Below are 22,688 nucleotides of genomic sequence, written 5' to 3'. Positions count from 1 at the left end.
AGCCAGCAGCAGCCAATCAGCTGCCGCCAGAGTCCTTGTAAACCATTAACCACCACACCAAGCTCTAATAGTACTGTAAAATCATTTGTAGAAATGGGGAAGGCGACGCTTTGTCAAAACCTAGCTGTAATATCATATTTTCATTTTTTTTTATTTGGTAAGACATTCACTCTTTATTGAAGAGGTGGATCAAGCTCAGAACGGTAATGATATTTCAAGAGTGATATGTGTACACGTTGCTTCCAGCGCAGACATTGATAAAACTGGTAGGTAATATATGTATATATTTTCCAAGCATACAAACATCAAGAACATGCAGGTCGTACATCTAGGAGAGAAGACTTTTGGGGAGCATGCATGCATTGAGATGGGGAAGCACTAGATGGGGTTTATAAATCCCTCTGTATATTACGCTTAATAATTATATACACTTTACTTGTAAATTTATTTTGATATTTATTAATATATATTTTTTTATTATTACTTGTTCTTATCTATATGTTTTGTAGATCTGGAGCAGATTACATTTATCGTGTACAGTACCTATGTCTTCATTTGGGATTATTACTCTGAATTACTTGCTGATGGTGTATTTTCGATCACTCGAAATTAATATCAAATTAGAGAATGCGGGATATTGGTTTTATTTTTTTGTCATCGTTGTCCTTATTTGTATAAATATGTATGTATATATAAAACAAGTTGTTTGCGGTGCATGTGAAGGACTTCTCGCACATCCAGCTTGGCTTGGATGTATAATGAACACTGTTGGCTGACTTCACAAATAAACATTTGCAAACAAAGCTGGCAGTTTTGGGCTGCAGTGACTGGGAGTATCATCTAGGTGTTGATTGTTAATTAAACAACATCAGTGAGAAGGGGATCTGCCGCGTGAAAGCCATGATTTTGTAGTGATCGCTCACTTGTGTTTGCAAATTGTTTGTTCCTGAAAGGGGCAGATTGCTTGTTAGGGATTTAATGCAGAGGGGAGTCTAGGGAACTTCTCACTTTGTACCCCTCGCAGGAGGTTCTGCGAGATCGAAAAATCACCCGATCGCAGCTATTCCACCTCACCTTTTGTTACAGCAAGGACAGATGTGTGGTTTATTATTGGTTTTAAATATTAAATATTGTATTGATGCTTGGGTGATAGAAATTGCGGAGTACAAATGATTAACTGTTAATACCTATGTACAAAAACAGAACCTAAATAAATGATGCCTTGATGAACAGGGATACCTGTAACTTGCCATATGCTGTGGAGAGAAAATGTGTAGGTGTGCGTGCGTGTATATTTTATATCTATCTATCTATCTATCTATCTATCTATCTATCTATCTATCTATATATATATATATATATATATCTATATATCCATAGCTATATGTGTTTTATTTCCATGCATTCAGACGCAGCAGGATGTTTTTGCTGTAATGTGCTGCTGATGTACAGGCAGGTCTACTTTCATCATGATCTTAATGTAAAGCAGTGGAAACGTGCATCCATACCTTCCTAGGACCTCTTCCCTGCTACAGAAATGGCAATAGCTTTAGGAAACTGTCCGGTTGTGATCAGGCACTTTTTCTTCTGCACCAGGCAGTTGCCATGTCCCCTGTTCTTTGTCTGCGCATAGTCTGCTATGGATCTCAACTGTCTTTCCCCCCCACCACCACCAATGTCTCCTGTCATTCCCCCTCAGCTGTTTGTTTGTATTCTCTGCTCGTTTATTGGTAAACGGTAAAAAATGAAATCAATACGGCAACCTTTCGCCCGCCCCCCTCTGCCTCTCTGCATATGTGCTACTTCTCATGTAAAACAGGGGCCGGGGATGTCTGGAGATGCCCTAGTCCTACTGAGCCCATAGGGCGACAGCTGTACGCTTCTGTCAAGGGACTCCTGCCTTTCACTGCAAGCCCCAGATGACATGTGTTGGTCAGGGATGAATAAGAGATAGGAGATGAGCATCTACTCTTGTACCCATTCTTGCTTTCTCCTCTCTGCACATCGGAAGATCCCTGCTGACTACAGGAAACTTTTTTTTTAATTTTTTTACCCCCATCCTGCTGTCTTCATTTTTTTTAGCATTACCCGAAAATAGCTAAAAAAAAATATAAATATACAAAATCACAGTACAACAAAAATACCCTTCATAAGCAGTATGTACCAAAAATAATATACTACTGCTGAATCCTAATCCTATTGATACAACCTATACATCCAAATAATTGTTTATAAAGTTTACACAGTGCATGTAGCTGATATCATTAATTTCCTGCTTTTGGTGCCCATTACCTACCAGTGTCACTGAGGAGGAGTATACACATCAGGTGTTCTGACTCTTCTCTGGCTGCATGCCTATTGCAGGTGTGTAGATACTAGGAAAGAAAACATCAGCTTGCAATATGCATTTTTTTTTAAAGTAATAAAGATGGTAGACTCCACACTGGTCCTACCTTCAGGCTTGCTGTTTCTGTGGATGGCTGTGGGTAGTAATATGGTATATAGCCATTTTCACACTAGGAATGTAGCATATATAGGAGTCTACTAGGCAGCTGGGGAGGCACTGGGCTTGTCAGAAGCCATCTGCACTTCTGACTACATAGAAAGCACAGCATTTTGGCTAGGGTTACATGGGCTGTTTGAATTCATTGAGATCAAAACATTTAACTCCTTGTTGAGATTTGCTTGATTGCCAGTACATTGATTTTTAAATGAGGAAGCTGTTAACAAGGATGATTTTTAAAGACTTTTCTATTGTATATACAAAAAACAGAGAATAGCGCTCGTATCCAAGTTTGTAATTGATAGTTTATTTATCTATACATAAAAAATATCTAGCCTTTGGAGTTAAAACCATATAAGCATAAAGGGTTTCATATACAAGATCACTTCAAAAGTTCTCCACTATATCCCCTCCTGCATATGTCTTCTAAAAAAATAATAATAAGTCGAACAATATAACTTCATTCATGCCATGCACACTGTCATGCATACCATGGAGCCACCTGAATCTCTAATAAAAATTCCCCATAAAAAATTCTCCAGTAAAATCCGTGTAGATAAGTGTATTGGGTCAATCCGCCTATGCGTTTATAGCAGTCCCCTCCGTTATCTCAGAGTGTCTATCCACCTGCCGCAAAGGACGCTTTCAATCACTTGTGCGTTCAGTCACTTACGCGTCTTGCAGCTTTTCTAATTTTCACATGCGGGCTCCGGCCGGTAGCCTCGCAAGCAGGACTCCTCTCTCTTTCCGTATCGCCGCTCCCCCGGTATGGCGTCCGTTTGCAAGCTCCTTACAGCTCCGTGCGCTCCGGCTGCACAGCTTTCCGGGTGATTGGCCAGTTGGGAGTGACGTCACTTCCCTTTCCGGGCTCCTGCGTTCCAATGCGATTTCCTGCTTTCAGAACTCCCATATGCAACCATGCACCTTGTACTGTACGTGCTTTTGTTGCAGAATGTAGGAACACTGCGTGGATGCTCCTAGAGCCCTTCACATCGACATGTTTCGATAGTATACAACTATCTTCATCAGGATGAGGGATACCCACTGGCCACCACTTCCTGCTTTTTATAGACATCCAATCTATCAAATCTCCACCTTTCCTTAAAGGGGAACTCCATTCATTACTCATAGTTGCCCTCAATTCTCTAAGTCTCAATTTTTCACCCTCCATAGATTATTTTTACATTTTCTAAGCGTTTTTAGGCATTTATTGGGCATTTTTTGAGCGTTTTTAGGCATTTATTGGGCATTTTTCAAGCATTTTCTGGACATTTTCTGATCATTTTTCAGTCATTTTTTGAAAACATCCTCCTAAAAGCTTCCTCCTAAAAGCTCCCCCTCTCCCTCCATAGAGACCCAGGTGATCCATGCACTCAGGTGGCTCCCATTCATCTCATTGCAAGAAACCAAACATCTCCCATTCTTCATTTAAGCCATTAGGTACCATAGTGTTTAAATTAAAAATCCATTGGCTTTCTTTTCTTGACATTTTCGCTATGTAGTTTCCCCCTCTGGGGTCTCTCCGGATTATTTCCAATCCAAAAAATATCACATTATTCAATTTGCTTCCATGGTGCTGTCTAAAGTGTTTGGAGAGGGGATGCCCCTCCCAACCCTTCAAAATATTATTAAAATGTTCCCCTATACGCTTATGCATTTCCCTCTTTGTACGTCCTATATACCTTTTGCCACACGGGCATATAAGGCAATATATAACCCCCCTGGTGTCACATGTTATTAATTCATCAATACTGTATATTTCCTTCCCCTCCTTTACTTGTAAAATTTTGGCATATCCCTTAGTTCTATGACAGTTCTGACACCTCCCACATCTTACAAACCCCTCTCCCTGAATCCTTTGTAGGTCCCCTCGATTATGATTGGCCGTAGCTATTTTCAGGCCTATATTGCTTACTTTTCTAAACACAAAGGAAGGATACTCTGGCAATATTTCCCTCAAAATTTTATCGCCTTTCAGAATCCCCCAGTGCTTTCTAATAATCCCCTTTACACATCCTATTTGTGAGTTGTATTTCAAATTCAATCTCATTGAAAAATCTGCAGTATCCTGCTTTTGTTTTTTTTCTAACAATGTTTTCCTCTCCATTATCCCCACCTCCCATTTCACTTGTTCCAGAGCATCCTTCTCATATCCCTTCTCCATAAATTGTCCCGACATTATATCGGCTTCTTTTTTATATTGCTCCTCCTCTGTACAATTCCGTTTAAGTCTCATGAATTGACCTTTGGGAATGTTCTCCAACCATGCCGGTAAATGGCAGCTGTTGGCCAAGATGTATCCATTCACATCTGTGGCTTTCCTATAGGTTCTAGTTTTCAGTTCCGCTCCCTCTATATAAATAGATACATCTAGAAAATTAACTTCCCTCTCACTTATCTCTGCTGTAAACTTCAGCCCCCAATCATTATTGTTTATTTTATCCACAAACTTCCCCAAAGCATCTGTCGAGCCCCTCCAGACGAGCAGGACGTCATCTATAAATCTCTTCCAGAGGACCAGGTCCGCGCCCGGTCCCTCACACCCATATACATGGGTGTGTTCCCAATGGGCCATAAATAAATTTGCATATCCGGGCGCGAACCTGGTCCCCATTGCCGTCCCGCTCGTCTGGAGGTAACTATCGCCTCCATATTCAAAATGATTATGTGTTAATACAAACAAAACTGCATCCTTAATAAATTGTTTCTGCTCACTCTGTAACGAATCATCCAAGTTTAAAAAATGTTCAATGGCCTCTATACCCTTTTTGTGTTCAATGATGGTATAAAGGGAAGTAACATCCAGGGTGGCCATTATCCACCCTTGCTCCCAATTCAAATTTTCCAATATGTTCAAGATATGTCTGCTGTCCTCCAGGAAGGCGGGGGTATCCCGGACATACCCTTGCAGGAAGGTGTCAATGTACCCCGATAGGTTGGATGTAGACGAACCAATCCCCGAGATAATCGGCCTTCCTGGAGGATCAGCAAGACTCTTGTGTATTTTAGGGAGGTGGTAGAACCTGGCCACCCTTGGATGCTTAATGCTAACATAATTCATTTCCCTTCTATTCAGAATACCAGCATCACATGCTCCTTTCAGGAGGCATTCCAGTTCCTTTTCAAATATCTCGCTGGGGTCCCTCTTTAATTTCTTGTATGTATTTTGATCCCCCAGAAGTCTTAAGGCCTCCCTCTCATAGTCCTCTTTATCCTGCACAACAATTCCCCCCCCTTTGTCCGCAGGACGTATAACCACCCGATTATTCAATTGTAGATCTTTTAGAGCTTTCTTTTCATGTGGTTTTAAATTATCCAAAAAATTAGATCTGGGTTTCAACTTCCTCAGATCCTTTTCCACATAGTCCTCAAAAATTTGTATTTCCTTGCTTACTTCGCTCACAGGAAAAAAGAGGGAAGGCTTTTTTAAATGTGTGTGTCGGAAAATATCTTTAGGCTCCTCCTTTGTGACAGGATTCCTCTGGAAATATTTTTTCAAGCACAATTTTCTGGTGTATTTCTTTATATCTACATAAGTCTCAAATTTATTTAATTTACATGTGGGGGCAAATTTCAATCCTTTCTCTAGAACTTGTTTTTCTCCTTCTTTCAATTCGGTTTTACTCAAATTGAATATGCCCCTTTATCTGTTTTAGTCACTTTCTCATTGTTTACCTTTTGGTGTTTTAGCATTTTCTCCCTCTTCCACCTCCCTCCCCTACAGCCCCTCTTTCCGTTCCCAATCCTCCTCCTCTCCAGTTGTCCCTGCTTTGGGCTAAAAAATATTGATCCAAGGTGTTTGGGCCTCTATTGGGGGTTCTCTTCGTTCTAACTGTTGCCCCCCAGTTTGTGTCAATTGGATGATCACAATTACCCGCTAATGCGGAATATCGGTTATACATGGAGGTTTCCGTACTATTAACATTCATCCTATCTAGATGTTTGTTGTGACTCCGTGTATAGTAAGGTGTAGTTCTGTTATTATCTTTTCGTTTTCCTATGCTTTTTTTCTCACCTCCCTTAGGTCTCTTATTGGTTGGTTGCCTCCCCTTCTTTGAGTTGCTATTTAAAATTCTAATCCATTCATCTCTAACAGATTCCTTACTGTGAATCTTAGATGGTTGTTTAGGCCTCACCACCATCTCCCCCACCCCATTTTCACCATCCATATTACTATTTGCAATTGGTCTGGATCCTAATAATTCTCCCTCCCCTTGGTAATCTTGTTCGCTCCCTTCCGTATTGGGGGATATATACTCACCTTCTTGACGGGGGTCAGATTGTCCCCCCCCCCTTACTCCTTGCCCCTCCCCATCTACAATGTATTCATCATTATCTGTTATTTCATCTACAGTTTCCAATGACTCCTCATGCACACTCCATATGCAATTCTCCTCCACTGTATTTCGTGGGTATGGTTCTAGAATGTGCAGAGGGATTGAGTCACGCAAAAATTTCTTTTTCTTTTTTTCTATTATATCTCCCTCTAAACTTTCCAACCTTTTTTGAATGTTTTTTTCCATGTTATGATATTCCGGGATATTATTAAATGGTTCTATATCTTTTTTTATTGTTTTAATTTGATCATCCAATTTCCAACATTGATTCTTCCTTGTATCCCTTATAAATGTAACCACCTGAAGCGAGAAGTCATGAAACATTTTGTCCCATTCCTCCTGCACCTCAGGTGTTGCTAAGTCTTCCGCTAATTGTTTGGTTATGGTGAGGCCTACTGGGGAGATATCCCAGAATATATACTGATCCAATGTTGCTACTTCCCAATTGCTCTTTGTTTCTTTAATTAATAATTTCTCTAAATCCCTCATATTATACATTGCATCCTCCCAATATAAACCCTGTCTCTCTTCATATTCTGTGTTTTTGAAAAAAGTGTCAATCCTTAATTGTTGTTTATGCCTAAATTCCCAAATATTTACATCCTGAGTTGCTGCCATACTTCAAAAGGGATTCTGTCAGTTCAGGAGAAGCAAAAAGAAGGAGAAGTAAAAAGGCGCTACTCTGTCTCCCTATCCTCCCAATCAATCAGCTGCTTAATTCTCAAGGTGTGGGTATCCCTTTAATCCCCACCAAACATAAAAATAGACAAAAAACAGAGAATAGCGCTCGTATCCAAGTTTGTAATTGATAGTTTATTTATCTATACATAAGAGAAGAGATTTATAGATGACGTCCTGCTCGTCTGGAGGGGCTCGACAGATGCTTTGGGGAAGTTTGTGGATAAAATAAACAATAATGATTGGGGGCTGAAGTTTACAGCAGAGATAAGTGAGAGGGAAGTTAATTTTCTAGATGTATCTATTTATATAGAGGGAGCGGAACTGAAAACTAGAACCTATAGGAAAGCCACAGATGTGAATGGATACATCTTGGCCAACAGCTGCCATTTACCGGCATGGTTGGAGAACATTCCCAAAGGTCAATTCATGAGACTTAAACGGAATTGTACAGAGGAGGAGCAATATAAAAAAGAAGCCGATATAATGTCGGGACAATTTATGGAGAAGGGATATGAGAAGGATGCTCTGGAACAAGTGAAATGGGAGGTGGGGATAATGGAGAGGAAAACATTGTTAGAAAAAAAACAAAAGCAGGATACTGCAGATTTTTCAATGAGATTGAATTTGAAATACAACTCACAAATAGGATGTGTAAAGGGGATTATTAGAAAGCACTGGGGGATTCTGAAAGGCGATAAAATTTTGAGGGAAATATTGCCAGAGTATCCTTCCTTTGTGTTTAGAAAAGTAAGCAATATAGGCCTGAAAATAGCTACGGCCAATCATAATCGAGGGGACCTACAAAGGATTCAGGGAGAGGGGTTTGTAAGATGTGGGAGGTGTCAGAACTGTCATAGAACTAAGGGATATGCCAAAATTTTACAAGTAAAGGAGGGGAAGGAAATATACAGTATTGATGAATTAATAACATGTGACACCAGGGGGGTTATATATTGCCTTATATGCCCGTGTGGCAAAAGGTATATAGGACGTACAAAGAGGGAAATGCATAAGCGTATAGGGGAACATTTTAATAATATTTTGAAGGGTTGGGAGGGGCATCCCCTCTCCAAACACTTTAGACAGCACCATGGAAGCAAATTGAATAATGTGATATTTTTGGGATTGGAAATAATCCGGAGAGACCCCAGAGGGGGAAACTACATAGCGAAAATGTCAAGAAAAGAAAGCCAATGGATTTTTAATTTAAACACTATGGTACCTAATGGCTTAAATGAAGAATGGGAGATGTTTGGTTTCTTGCAATGAGATGAATGGGAGCCACCTGAGTGCATGGATCACCTGGGTCTCTATGGAGGGAGAGGGGGAGCTTTTAGGAGGAAGCTTTTAGGAGGATGTTTTCAAAAAATGACTGAAAAATGATCAGAAAATGTCCAGAAAATGCTTGAAAAATGCCCAATAAATGCCTAAAAACGCTCAAAAAATGCCCAATAAATGCCTAAAAACGCTTAGAAAATGTAAAAATAATCTATGGAGGGTGAAAAATTGAGACTTAGAGAATTGAGGGCAACTATGAGTAATGAATGGAGTTCCCCTTTAAGGAAAGGTGGAGATTTGATAGATTGGATGTCTATAAAAAGCAGGAAGTGGTGGCCAGTGGGTATCCCTCATCCTGATGAAGATAGTTGTATACTATCGAAACATGTCGATGTGAAGGGCTCTAGGAGCATCCACGCAGTGTTCCTACATTCTGCAACAAAAGCACGTACAGTACAAGGTGCATGGTTGCATATGGGAGTTCTGAAAGCAGGAAATCGCATTGGAACGCTGGTTGGAACGCAGGAGCCCGGAAAGGGAAGTGACGTCACTCCCAACTGGCCAATCACCCAGTATCGAACGATAACGGCGCACCAAGAGACGCATAACGCGTCTCTATGTAGCATCTGAGTTTAGCACCACCATGCGTTGTGTCAGGGGAACGTTATGCGACCTTAACGTCCCCTCTAACTCTGTGTGAAAGAGGCCTTAAAACACAATAATTCGGAACCGAATTATTTCATTCCCCACCATCCATGGCGGCCTGGAGGGGGAATAGTATTTAACACGGCCGGGACTTGTGCAGCAGCAGGATCAGCCATTTACCGGCTGTTTCCTGCGCCCAAGTCTCCTGCGCCGATTCCTCTCGTATGCACATGGAGGTGGTAAAATTGATCAATGATTGGCCAATCATAAATGAAAGTGTATACCAGGCCTTAATCCAATCTTAATTGATTGGCCATTTTTACCACATTTTGCTCCTGTATCTCTGGCCTAGGTCCACTGTTCACCCAAAACATGCAGACTGAATTATATGCAGCTGTCTGCTAATAATACATAGGTGGCTGTCAACAAGTTAGACACAGCCATGGTCAATGGAATGCTAATAATTTCAGCGCCATGCAAATGTAGGGTTCTTTCAGGCCTCATTCATGGTGGGACGCTGCATTGTAATACAACGTTAAAAAGTCACAATGCAGCATTACAACGCAACGCAAAAAAGGTAGTAACTCACATTGATGCTGCATTAACATCACATACAGTAGATACAGTAAAGCATACAGGCAATAAAAAGTATGCTTTCCTGTACCTGGTAACGTGTGCTTTTAGCGGGAATGCTACATGTTACAGTGCAATGCTAATGTTGCACTGTGAACCACCCATAGGATTAGCATTGCAGAGTGGTAAGCTGCGTTATAAGGGCTCGCAAAACGCTGGCGTCAGCAATTTCGATTTTAGAACAAGGCCAAGAGTTTATAACGCAGCTCCACAACGTCCCACTGTGAATGCAGCCTCAGAGTATGTCCATTGCGATGGATTGCAATATATATAATCCATTGCAATGGACACACTGCAGTAATATAATCACATCCCAACAAGATGCAATTATACTTCAATTGTACAGTCACATAGAGTGCTGCGGGGTTCCTTCAGGGTCAGGCTGCATTTCCACTTGTGCGGTGCGAATCGCCGCGGTAAAAATTTCGCATGCGGATGCGAATTTCGCATGCGGGCCTATGAGAATTTAACCATGGCAGTGCTGGTGTGCTTTTCCATTGTTTCTATGCGAATTTGCATGAAAATTCGCATACACAAACCTCATGCGAATTTCCTATTAAATACATTGTATGCGGCTGACACGGAATCGCTGGCAATTCCCAGAATTACAGATCACACTGGGACATTATGCACTACCTCTGAGTCGATTGCTGATACATTTACTACATTTTATTTTAAGCTCTACTCCTCTAGGCTGAATGATACAGACCCTGGCCTCAAAGAGTTCCTGGAGGAGCTTTATCTTCCATCCATATCAATGGAAGCTAGTTTGGAATTAAACTCCCCCATATCCCCCGATGAAATAACTATAGCTATCTCATCCTTTAAAACTAATAAGGCACCAGGGCCAGATGGCATTCCAGCCGAATGGTACATGAAGAATAAAACTTTAATCGTCCCACATCTTGCTAAATTATTCCAATATGCGTTTGAGGTCGGATCACTTCCGGAGTCCATGAGTGAGGCTTTGATAACTCTTATCTTGAAGCCTGGTAAGGACCCAACCTCCTGCGATGCATATCGCCCGATCTCCTTAATGAACACAGATATTAAGATTCTTACAAAAATCCTAGCAAATAGACTTAATAAATATATAGACACTATTATTCATCCTGATTAGACTGGGTTTATGCCCGGAAGATGCACCAGATTAAATATTAGAAGACTTCTAACAAATATTCAGTACCCCCACACTAATGCTGGGACTAGAGTGATCCTATCACTCGACGCCAATAAAGCCTTCGATTCAATCGAATGGTCATACCTTACGGCTGTGTTAGAGAGGTTTGGGTTCGGTCCTGGCTTCCGGAAGTGGTTCGGCATTTTATATAACTCACCAAAAGCTAAAATAAGAGTTAACTCCACGATATCCCATGACTTTAACATTAAACGTGGCACACGGCAGGGATGCCCGCTTTCACCCTTGCTGTTCGCCATTGCTGTAGAGCCCCTGGCCCAGGCTATCCGGCTGTCACCCTCGATTCGGGGCCTGCGGGTCAATCAGATAGAAGAACGCATATCCTTATATGCAGATGATATGCTGGTGTACCTTGCAGCCCGCGGACCGTCTTTAGAGGCTGTGCTAAATATTTATGATAAATTTAGTTCCATATCCGGTTTGATAATAAATTGGTCCAAGTCAGTCCTTTTCCCACTAGACACCTTCGACCACCATATAATCACCCCTCGTTCTAACCTACAGATTACAGATAAATTCAAGTATCTTGGGATTTGGGTCCAACGCCCCCCGGGTGGCTTCTTCGAGTCTAACATTCAACCAATCCTGGAATCTATCGAAGCCCGACTCAGAAAATGGATATCCTTGCCACTTAATCTGTATGGCAGAGTCTGTATAATCAAAATGATTGTGGCCCCTAAGCTCCTATACCTTTTGCAGATGGCTCCAGACCTGATTCCACAATCGCTCTTTAAACACATTGATTCACTGGTGGTATCATTTATATGGTCAAACTCTGTCCCTAGAATTGCCCTGTCCACTCTACAATTGCCGACCTCCCTGGGAGGACTAGCGGTACCAAACTTCTTCCTGTACTACTTAGCAACACAGCTCATACCTATTAGCTATTGGGTCAGTGACCACAGACAGGACTCTTCGTTAGCTCTTGAAGCTGACGTAGCCAGCTCCTATGAAGCTCTGTGTGGAGCCATTTACAGGTACTCAATTCCAAATGAGGGTAAGGGTGCTGCACTTATACAGAACACAATTAAAATATACAAAACCACCCGCAAGCTTTTGAATGAGCCCCAGAGACCTATATCCTTCAGCTCACCTTTATGGTTCAACCAGAACCTCCGGAACTGCTTGAAGTGCCTGATCCTCGCTTCTGGATACAGCATGGTATTAAATATCTGCATCAACTTTTCTCTGATGGCAGTTTCAGGGACTTCTCACAACTCCGCACGGAATTCGGTATACCTAGGCAGGCATTGTTTAGGTACTTTCAACTCAGGCACGCACTACAGGCCCAGACTGGACTATATAATGTTAATCTAACACCTTTAGGAGTTGAATCCCTACTTTTACAAAAAGATAGAACTAAACAGATATCCAGGTATTATAACTTCATACTGAAGACACGTTATGCCCCAAAAATTTTGTCTGTTAGGAGGCGATGGTTGGGCACAGAGATCACCTTCAGTAAGGAAGACTGGATGGATTTTGAGGAAAACTTTCATAGATCAGTTATTGCTTCACATGACAGGTTAATTAATTTGAAATGGTTCCATCAGGCCTACCTATCTCCTGCCCGTCTGAGGAAAATGAGCTCTTTGCATAGTGGATGTTGTTTTAAGTGCGGTGAGGAGCAGGCGGATTTTCTTCATTGTGTATGGTTCTGTCCTCAGGTGAATAACTATTGGAAAGCGGTAGCCCATTTTCTTAGAGACTCCTTAAATTTGCCCAACGTCCTTAATTTCAAGTCCTGTATGCTTGGTATGCTATCAGATATCCCATGTAGCCGGAGAGAAACTACACTCCTTCAGATCCTACTTTTTTATGTAAGGAAGTCTTTGATACTACAATGGAAACAAAACACGGTACCAAATCTCCATCACTGGAAGAGGCTGGTAAATCAAGCGTTGCCCCTCTATAAGCTAACCTATCAGACACGTCATCAACCCCATAAATTTGACAAAATCTGGTCTAAATGGGTAGATTCTTCTGAGACAACCATACCCAATCTAGACATTACTGTTTCAGTCCAGGACACTGTGCAATAGTGGCGTATATCTCTTGTATCAAAATAGAGTAAGGGCTGGAACCCACAGGAGCGCTTTTGGCAGCGTTTTGGCAGCACTGCGATACGCTAGCAGTTTGCCAAAACGCTGGGCTAATGTTAATGGATGGGGCAACTTCCACAGGAGCGTTTGCGTTTCCCAGAAACGCAAACGCAGGACCTGCAGCATTTTGGGAGCGTTAGCGCTTCAATGTAAAGTATTGAAACGCTCAGCAAAACCTAAACTGAGCGGTTTTGCTAGCGTTTTGCGTTCAGCACACTGTAACAAAATTAAAAATAATTCACAGGACCAATCAGGATAAAAACGCAAAACGCAACGCACTCACTGGGCAAAAAAATACAATGTTGCAAAACACAACCAAAAACGCGTATGAATCCGCTTGCAAACCGCTCAGACAAAACGCTAGCGGTTGCGTTTTGCGTTTGCTGATTTCAGTGGGTTCCAGGCCTAAGAGTCTCTAGTGTTCATTTATCTATGAAAAAACTGCACTCCACGCTACCTATGCATATCTCTCTAACATACATTGTCATTATATTATATCTGGATACATTTAATGACGTGAGAAATTGTTAATTTCAATTTAATAATTGATGCTCAGGTTGTAACCCACCCAGGTTAATTTTCATGTGTGTTCTGTTTTGTTTGTTTTGCTGCTCCCTTTGGAGTAGTTTTGTATGTTAAAAACTTTTCAATAAAAAAATCTCTTATAAAAAAAAAAAAAATACATTGTATGCGATTCGCATAGCGGTAAGCGGTACGCGAATTCTGATGGCTCTGCCATGCAAATTTTTTCTGCACAGAAAAACGCAAAGGAATCCTGACAAGTGGAAACAGTCCCATTCACTTGTATTGCTATGCGAATTTGCATGCGAAAACGCATGCAAATTTGCATGTGAAAAACGCATGCGAATTCGCGATAGTGGAAATGGGCCCTCAAGCACAGCAAACTTTGAGGTCCAGTTTCAACTACATGCGGATTCTGGATGCAGAAAAACTGACTCCAATGAATGCCTATGGGCCCATTTCCACTAAATGTGATTTTTCTGATGCAGGAAAATTATGGAAGGCATGTTGCAGATTTCTGCATCTTGCATATGTTTCCCATCCAATGATTGATAGCCACACCTAGAAGTCTGCAGCCAGAAAACAGAATGCAACATGCTAGTGGAAATAGGCCCTCAATGTACTGTATGCACCATATCGCAATTCTGAGGTGCAATCTAAGTTTTCACTACTGTTGCAATCTTATCACCATGTGTACAGGGTGAAAGGGCCCCTAATGAACATTGTAAGGAGCTTGAAATTGGACCAATAAAATATCAATCTGGATTGGCCCAATTTTATACAATTTACATTTAGTATGCATGCAAGCCGAAGTCATAAGTACATTATTTACCACTGCTATTTAGATATTTGGGATGCATTCACACCGTTGTTACATTTATATTATTATTTTTGAATAGACTGTGTAATAATCTAAACTCAGTACAAGCATTACCTGTCCAGCATCTCCCTGGGATCAGCCAGGTTTTATTTTTTCTTTTCTCCTTTGGTTGATGCCTATTGTATTCCATCACTGTGGGGACATCTCTTCATAGAGGTGTGTGTGTGTGTGTGTGTGTGTGTGTGTGTGTGTGTGTGTGTGTGTGTGTGTGTGTGTGTGTGTGTGTGTGTGTGTGTGTGTGTGTGTGTGTGTGTGTGTGTGTGTGTGTGTGTGTGTGTGTGTGTGTGTGTGTGTGTGTGTGTGTGTGTGTGTGTGTGTGTGTGTGTGTGTGTGTGTGTGTGTGTGTGTGTGTGTGTGTGTGTGTGTGTGTGTGTGTGTGTGTGTGTGTGTGTGTGTGTGTGTGTGTGTGTGTGTGTGTGTGTGTGTGTGTGTGTGTGTGTGTGTGTGTGTGTGTGTGTGTGTGTGTGTGTCCTAGAAATTGCTGGTCAGTTTGAAGCTGGGAATACACGGTTCATTTCTGCCATGCGTTTCTCCTCTCGATCGTTTTTGCCCCTCGATTCTGCAGTTGATTCTCTTATCTTCAGCTCATTTTTCTTATCTTTTTCCTTTCACTTCTATCAGAAATCAAGCGGCGGAAGAATCCAAAGGGAGATCGGACATGTCAGAAATTATCTATTGAACCATCTAATCACCTAAAAAACGAACCGTGTATTCTCAGCATTACAGGTGGGATCATGACTTGGTCATCTGATTCAGCTGCTGTGAAGATTAAAGCAGCCCATACACTCAGCCGATTTTCCGGTCGATCGATCGATCGATCGATCGCAAATCGGTTGGCCAATCGACCGATCGACGGCCGATTTCGATCGATTTCGATGGATTTCCATCGAACTTGCAGGGTGGAAAATTTAGGTCGATCTGATGAGATTGCTTATCAGTTTGCATTGGCCTTAATGGAAATCTGATGGCAAAAAAATGCCATCAGATCGAATTTCAACAGATTTCAAACTGAAATCTATTGGAATTCTATTCTGGTAAAAAATGTTCTAAAAACGCATCAGATAGATCATCAGATGCATTTCTTATCTGTCTGCTGCCAATCTGACGAGTGTATGGGCACCTTAAGATGAAGCAGCAACCTGGCATGAGGGGTCACTGGAAAGGAAGTTCTGTGTGTTGCAATTTATGTGCTCCCTGCATTACCACCTTGGTTTTACATTTCTGGTGACCTCCTGAAAAGCTCCCATATTAGATAGGAATACGGCTATCACATCTTTTGCATAAAGCAGTGCAGAAACATGCTACAGACCAAGCATAGCTTCAACCCTTTAACAAATGATTTTTTTTTCTTATCAGTGAAGTGGAAAGCGTTCCGGGGCCAGCACACCGTATAGAAAAGTCCTTCCTTTTGATCCCACGTTTGGAAAAAGGGAATTGATTTATTGTCAGTATTTCCTGGCAAGGAATTAGCCAGAAATACTGGCTGGGGTTTCAGAAAGTCAGTGGCTTCCTGGTTTCACTGGAGCATATCATTAAACATGACTTTAGAGACAATTACCTCCATACATTAAAAACAACAGTTTTAGCCATCACTAGCTAGGAGCTGATCAAATATTACAATTAGGAGGAGTGATTTGCTGAATAATCACCAGACCAACGTACCTTCGCTTTCACATCAAATAGCCATCCTGGACATACTCATGAAGGGACCTATTTAACTATGGAAAACAAGTACAAAATGTGATTGCTGCTTTTATAATACCATATTTATATACGTGTGAACGCATTTACTGAGATCATGCTTTTCAAAATATCAAATTGCTTTATTGTGTTTACTACAGATTATCAATGAGATGTAAAAAAATATTTCCTTACATTCAAATTTCATGTCTGTGTTAAGCTTGGTATACACTTTCAATTATGATTGGCCAATCACTGACCTGCATGTAGTATGAGGCAGTGGCGTAGTTAAGGAGCTTTGGGCCCCAGTGCAAGTTTTACATTGGGCCCCCTCAAGCACTCTGTACATAACAATTGTTACGGCGCACCATAACCTGCCAGAGTGTCAGATGTCAATTTAATAATGATTGCTACTATTCAAAGCATCTATAGAAGTGATTATTACAAGCTCAGGACCAATAAAGAGCTAATACTGCAGTTGAGGGAGGGCCCCACGGGGTCCCGATGGCCCAAGTGGCTGGATAGTGCACTGGTTAAGGGCTCTGCCTCTTACACAGGAGTCCAGGGTTCGAATCTCGGCTCCTCCTGTTCAGTAAGCCAGCACCTATTCAGTAGGAGACCTTGGGAAAGACTCCCTAACTCTGCTACTGCCTATAGAGCGCGTCCTAGTGGCTGCAGCTCTGGTGCTTTGAGTCCGCCAGGAGAAAAGCGCAATATAAATGTTCTGTGTTTGTTTGTGTTGTTTGATGCGGTTGCAACCTCTGCAACCCCTATTGCTATGCCAGTGGTATGAGGGTAAACAGATATTGGATACTATAAGCAGATTGTGTAGAAAGTGGTAACTGGTTAGTGATTGGTTAATTATAACTGAAAATCTGTACGCAGCTTGAACTCGAACCAATAAAAATTAACAGGATGTTATCCTGTTTGGTCTAGTTTCAATCGGAATATAATTTACATGGCATTTGGATACAAGGAGAAATTATTTGCACATTAGCTATCATCCCTAGTGATTACCTGTGGCGATTAGGCCCACCATTCACTTGATTGGAGCAACTCATTGCCAGCCACAACTGCTGTTTCCAAAGAAACAACAAGTAGCCCAATTAATTTCCATTGCAGCCACTTTTTAGGCCTCTTTCCATGAGCAGTTGTGAGAGTTTAGGCTGGTGCACACTATGAGGCGGAGCAGTGCTTTTCAGCGCTGCTAGCTTTGGGCGCAGCCAGCGCCGCCATAGACTGTAATGGGAATCAGTCTATAGCGGCGCTCAGTGAGGAAGGTCGGCTCCGTCAGAAGACGGAGCCGAAGTTGTTTAAAAAACACAATAATTCGGCCTCCAGCGATCGCTGGAAGCCGAATTATATCATTCCCCCACTATCCATGTCGGCCTGGAGGGGGAATAGTAATTAAAACGCCCCGGACTTGTGCAGAAGCAGGACCAGCCATTTAACAGCTGGATCCTGCGCCCAAGTCTACCAGCGCCGTATTCAAATGTACGCCTATGAGGGCCCATCCACACTTGAGCGTTTTGCCGGCTATTTCGGCAAAACGCTCAAACGCTAGTGCTTTTGAAAGCTCTAGTGTAATAAAAGTCTATGGGCCCGTTCTTGCTTGGGCGATTTGCGCAAATCGCCCCAAAATCGCGAAACGCAAACGCGTCGCCTGCACATTTTCAGGCGATTTCCCAGCAATCGCGTTACAGTGCTATAGAAGCGCAAAACGCGATCGTTGAAAAATCACTCAAGCAAAACGCCGGCAAAAATCACCGGCATTTTGCGTTTCTAAGTGTGAATGGCCCCTAATAGCTTTTCTAAGCGCTTTGTGATTTTAAAAGCTCTTGCTAATGTTATGCTATGTGTGTGTTCTCACTGGAGCGATGTGATTTTGTAAAAATCCCCCATATCAATGCATTAGCAAGAGCTTTTAATATCTCTAGTGTTTAAAAAGCTCTTTTAGGCCTGGAACCCACTGAAAACCGCAAACGCAAAACGCAACCGCTAGCGTTTTGTCTGAGCGGTTTGCAAGCGGATTCATGCGCGTTTTTGGTCGTGTTTTGCAACATTGTATTTTTTTCCCCAGCGGGTGCCTAGCGTTTTGCGTTTTGCGTTTTTATCCTGATTGGTCCTGTGAATTATTTTTCATTTTGTTACAGTGTGCTGAACCGCAAAACGCTAGCAAAACCGCTCAGTTTAGGTTTTGCTGAGCGTTTCCGCTAGCGGTTCAATACTTTACATTGAAGCGCTAACGCTCCCAAAATGCTGCACGTCCTGCGTTTGCGTTTCTGAGAAACGCAAACGCTCCTGTGGAAGTTGCCCCATCCATTAACATTAGCCCAGCGTTTTTGGCAAACTGCTAGCGCATCGCAGTGCTGCCAAAACGCTGCCAAAAGCGCTCCTGTGGGTTCCAGCCTTTTCCACTAGCAATCACTAGCGTTCGCGCTAAACGCTAATAATTGCGATTCAGCAAATGTACAAAATTTCGCGGCGATTTTACGATGTTTGCGATCACGATTTTGCTATGCTATTCACTGCATAGCAAAATCGCGGCAATAATCGTTCCGCCACGCGATCGCGATCAGGTAAAAAACATATTGCGGTAGTGGAAATGACCTACTGCGATTCCTATGTCAGGGCTGGTGCACACCTAGCGGCTTTTTCAGCGTTTCTGCAGCCGCTTGCGGCTGCGGATACGCTTGGTCATTGTATCTCAATGGGGTGGGTCACACCAGAGCGGGAGGCGTTTTGCAGAAACGAATCCTCCCAGGGTGAGGCATTTTTTGGATTGCGGATGCGTTTCTGCCTCAATGTTAAGTATAGGAAAAAACGCAAACCGCTCTGAAAAACGCCTGTTCAGAGCGGTTTGCTAGGCGGTTTTGTTACAGAAGCTGTTCAGTAACAGCTTTACTGTAACAATATATGAAATCTACTACACCAAAACCGCTACACAAAACTGCAAAACGCTAGCTGAAACACTACAGAAAAAGAAGAAAAAGCGTTTCAAAATCTGCTAGCATTTTGCGGATCTGCTAGCGGGTTTTGGTGTGCACCAGGCCTTAAAAGCAAACTGTAGCGATTTGGAAAATCACTAGCAGTTTGCATTTTTGCGATTCAGCCATCGCAAACGCCGTAGTGGAAAAGGGCCCGTAGTGTGCACCAGCCCTTTGAGAGGCATTTCACTGCCTCTCAACTGCCTGTGAAAAAGAGGTCGTAGGGTTCAAATCCACTAGCAGCCTTTTCTAAGCACCAGTGATTTGAAAAGCTCTTGCTAATGCTAATACAATGCTATAGGGTTGTTTTTTTTTATAAAATCACATCCTTGAAGTGGGATCACTCCCATCTTCCATAGCATTACATTAGCAAGAGCTTTTCAAATCACAAAGCGCTAAGAAAAGCACTCCTAGTGGGTTCCAGGCCTTAGGGCTCGTTCACATTGCGTTCTGCTCACGTTAGCATTCGCGTTGGGCTTTTTTGACGAGATTTTTTTTCCCGATTCCCGGCGCTTGGGTGGCGGTTGCATTTTTGTGAAAAGCAGTTTTCTAAGCGCTTTTCCCGAGCGTTTTTTAATTCACTCCCTGACGCAAGTTAGGAAGTGAACTCATTGACCTGGAAAATAATAAAAACAATGTATTTATTCTTAAAAACGCGAACGCAATTGATGCACAAAGCGATTTTGTGAGCATTTTGCATTTTTCCTATACCTTCCATTATAGCAAAATTGCCCCAAAAATGGTCCAGGCACCGCTTTACTGAACGCACAGCGCAGCAACCACGCTGATATGAACCTTCTCATTGACATTCATTGCAAAAGCGTTTGGGGCGATTTAAAAAAATTGCCCTTCAAAAAAGGCCGAAAACGCTTGTAGTGTGAACAAGCGCTTAGGCCTAGTGCACACCAAAAACCGCTAGCAGATCCGCAAAACGCTAGCGGTTTTTGAAGTGTTTTTTCTTATTATTATGAAGCCTTTTGCTAGTGTTTTGCGGTTTTGTGTAGCATTTTTTACTTAAACTGAAGCGTTTTTGGTAGCGTTTTTGTGTAGCAGATTACAGATATTGTTACAGTAAAGCTGTTACTGAACAGCTACTGTAACAAAAAGGCCTGGAAAACCGCTCTGATCTGGCGTTTTATCAAGCGTTTTGTGTTTTTCCTGTACTTAACTTTGGAGGCAGAAACGCCTCCGAAATCCAAAAAATGCTGCAGCCCGGGAGTTTGCATTTCAGCTAAAACTGACCCGCTCTTGTGTGCACCAGCCCATTGAAATACATTACCCAATCGTTTCCTCAGCCGCAAGCATCCCTAAAAACGCAACCGAACCGCTCTGGTGTGCACTAGGCCTTAAAGTGCCAACTTGTAGCAAAAGTGGTGAGCAGGTTGCCTGAATGAGTAGCCCCCTTCTCCATTGTTTCCTATGGGGTTTAACATTATCAAAGCAGTGATCAGGCCGATTGGCACTTTATGAATATGGTGATTGGCACTAAAAGTTCTGCTAAATAATGGTAAAGTGGTGACTCTTTTGGTTGCTGTGCACGGGAAATCTCCATTTTGAAGAAGTAAAATTTACATAGCTGCAGCAAGATCCACACTTTAAGCGCTTTTGTGAGCGCTTTTGTTAAAATCACAGTAAAAATCGTGTAAAAATCGTCACGATCATGTACTTTTTTTGCGTACAAGATCACAGCAATCGTGGCGGTTTTTGTGTGATTTTTACTGTGATTTTAATTAAAGTGAATGGGAGCGATTTTTTAAAAAAGTGCTCAGCAAGCGCTAATCGAACGCAAGCGCTCACAAAAGTGCTTATAGTGTGGATCCGGCCTCAGGGTACATTTATCCAAGTCTTTCTTCAGACTCAATTTTTGAGTTCATCATAGTTATAAAAGCATTTTCAGTTGTAACATCAGTGCTTGGAAACAGGAGTTCAGATTTGTAGGAGCAGTTTTGCTTTTCTTCTTCTGTTGAGGGCATACTCACAGTAGGAAGTTGTGTTGTAATGCGATGTTAAAGTCATAACGCAGCATTACAACGCCTCGCAAAAAAAAAAATGGTAACGCACATTAACGCTGCGTTACCATGGCATACAGTAGATACAGTGGAGCATACAGGCAATGAAAGGTATGCTTCCCTGTATCTGTTAATGTCTGCATTTAGAGGTAACGCATTTCAAGCAGTGAGTTACCATAACACAACAACTGTGAGTGTGTATGAACCTTTAACCTCCCCGGCGTTCTATTGAGATCGCCAGGGAGGCTGCGGGAGGGTTTTTTTTAAATTAAAAAAAAACTATTTCATGCAGCCAACTGAAAGTTGGCTGCATGAAAGCCCACTAGAGGGCGCTCCGGAGGCGTTCTTCCGATCGCCTCCGGCGCCCAGAATAAACAAGGAAGGCCGCAATGAGCAGCCTACCTTGTTTGGCTTTCCTCGTCGCCATGGCGACGAGCGGAGCGGAGCCCTTAGCACTGGCCGGAACTGATTGGTCCGGCTGCGCAGGGCTCGGGCGGCTGGGGGCAGAGCCGGGACAAGGTCCTCCAGCACCCAAGGCTGAGACAGCAAAGTGCGCCCCTCCATCCCTCATCCCCAGCCGTCACACACTGATTGCTATTAGACTAAGAGGCGCCACAGGGCCCACAACCTCCCTAACACCTTAATATCTAGTTATCTGGCTTGCAGTCACTGCTATGTATCCCCTTTTCTTATTTCTTTATGCTTCAAACACCATTAGGAATGACAGCTGAATGAATTCTGCGCCCCCTCCTACACTGCGCCCTGAGGCTGGAGCCTCTCCAGCCTCTGCCTCGGCCCGGCCCTGGCTGGGGGGACCCTCTTTCGCCGCTGCTCGCGGCGGATCGCCGCAGAGCGGCGGCGATCAGGCAGCACACGCAGCTGGCAAAGTGCCGGCTGCGTGTGCTGCTTTTTATTTGAGGAAAATCGGCCCAGCAGGGCCTGAGCGGCAGCCTCTGGCGGTGATGGACGAGCTGAGCTCGTCCATACCGCTCAGGAGGTTAAGCATTTATCCTAGTCTGCTTCCCCAGTTTTTAGATTAGAAACATTTGACTGGATGTTTGCGTTTTGACTTTAGAAAACGTCTGTTCTGAGTCAGACACTTTCTAAGTCACGTTGCATCGGACAATATCCCATAGCAAATGTATAATGGTACATTCACATGGCGACGTGAGCAGTGTGATGCCCAGAATCCATTGGAATAATGGGAGGGATGCTGTGCTTTACCAAACAGTT

This window comes from Hyperolius riggenbachi, chromosome 2 (genome assembly GCF_040937935.1).
Source record: "Hyperolius riggenbachi isolate aHypRig1 chromosome 2, aHypRig1.pri, whole genome shotgun sequence".
NCBI classification, from domain to species: domain Eukaryota; kingdom Metazoa; phylum Chordata; class Amphibia; order Anura; family Hyperoliidae; genus Hyperolius; species Hyperolius riggenbachi.
This window is presented reverse-complemented; position numbering follows the sequence as displayed.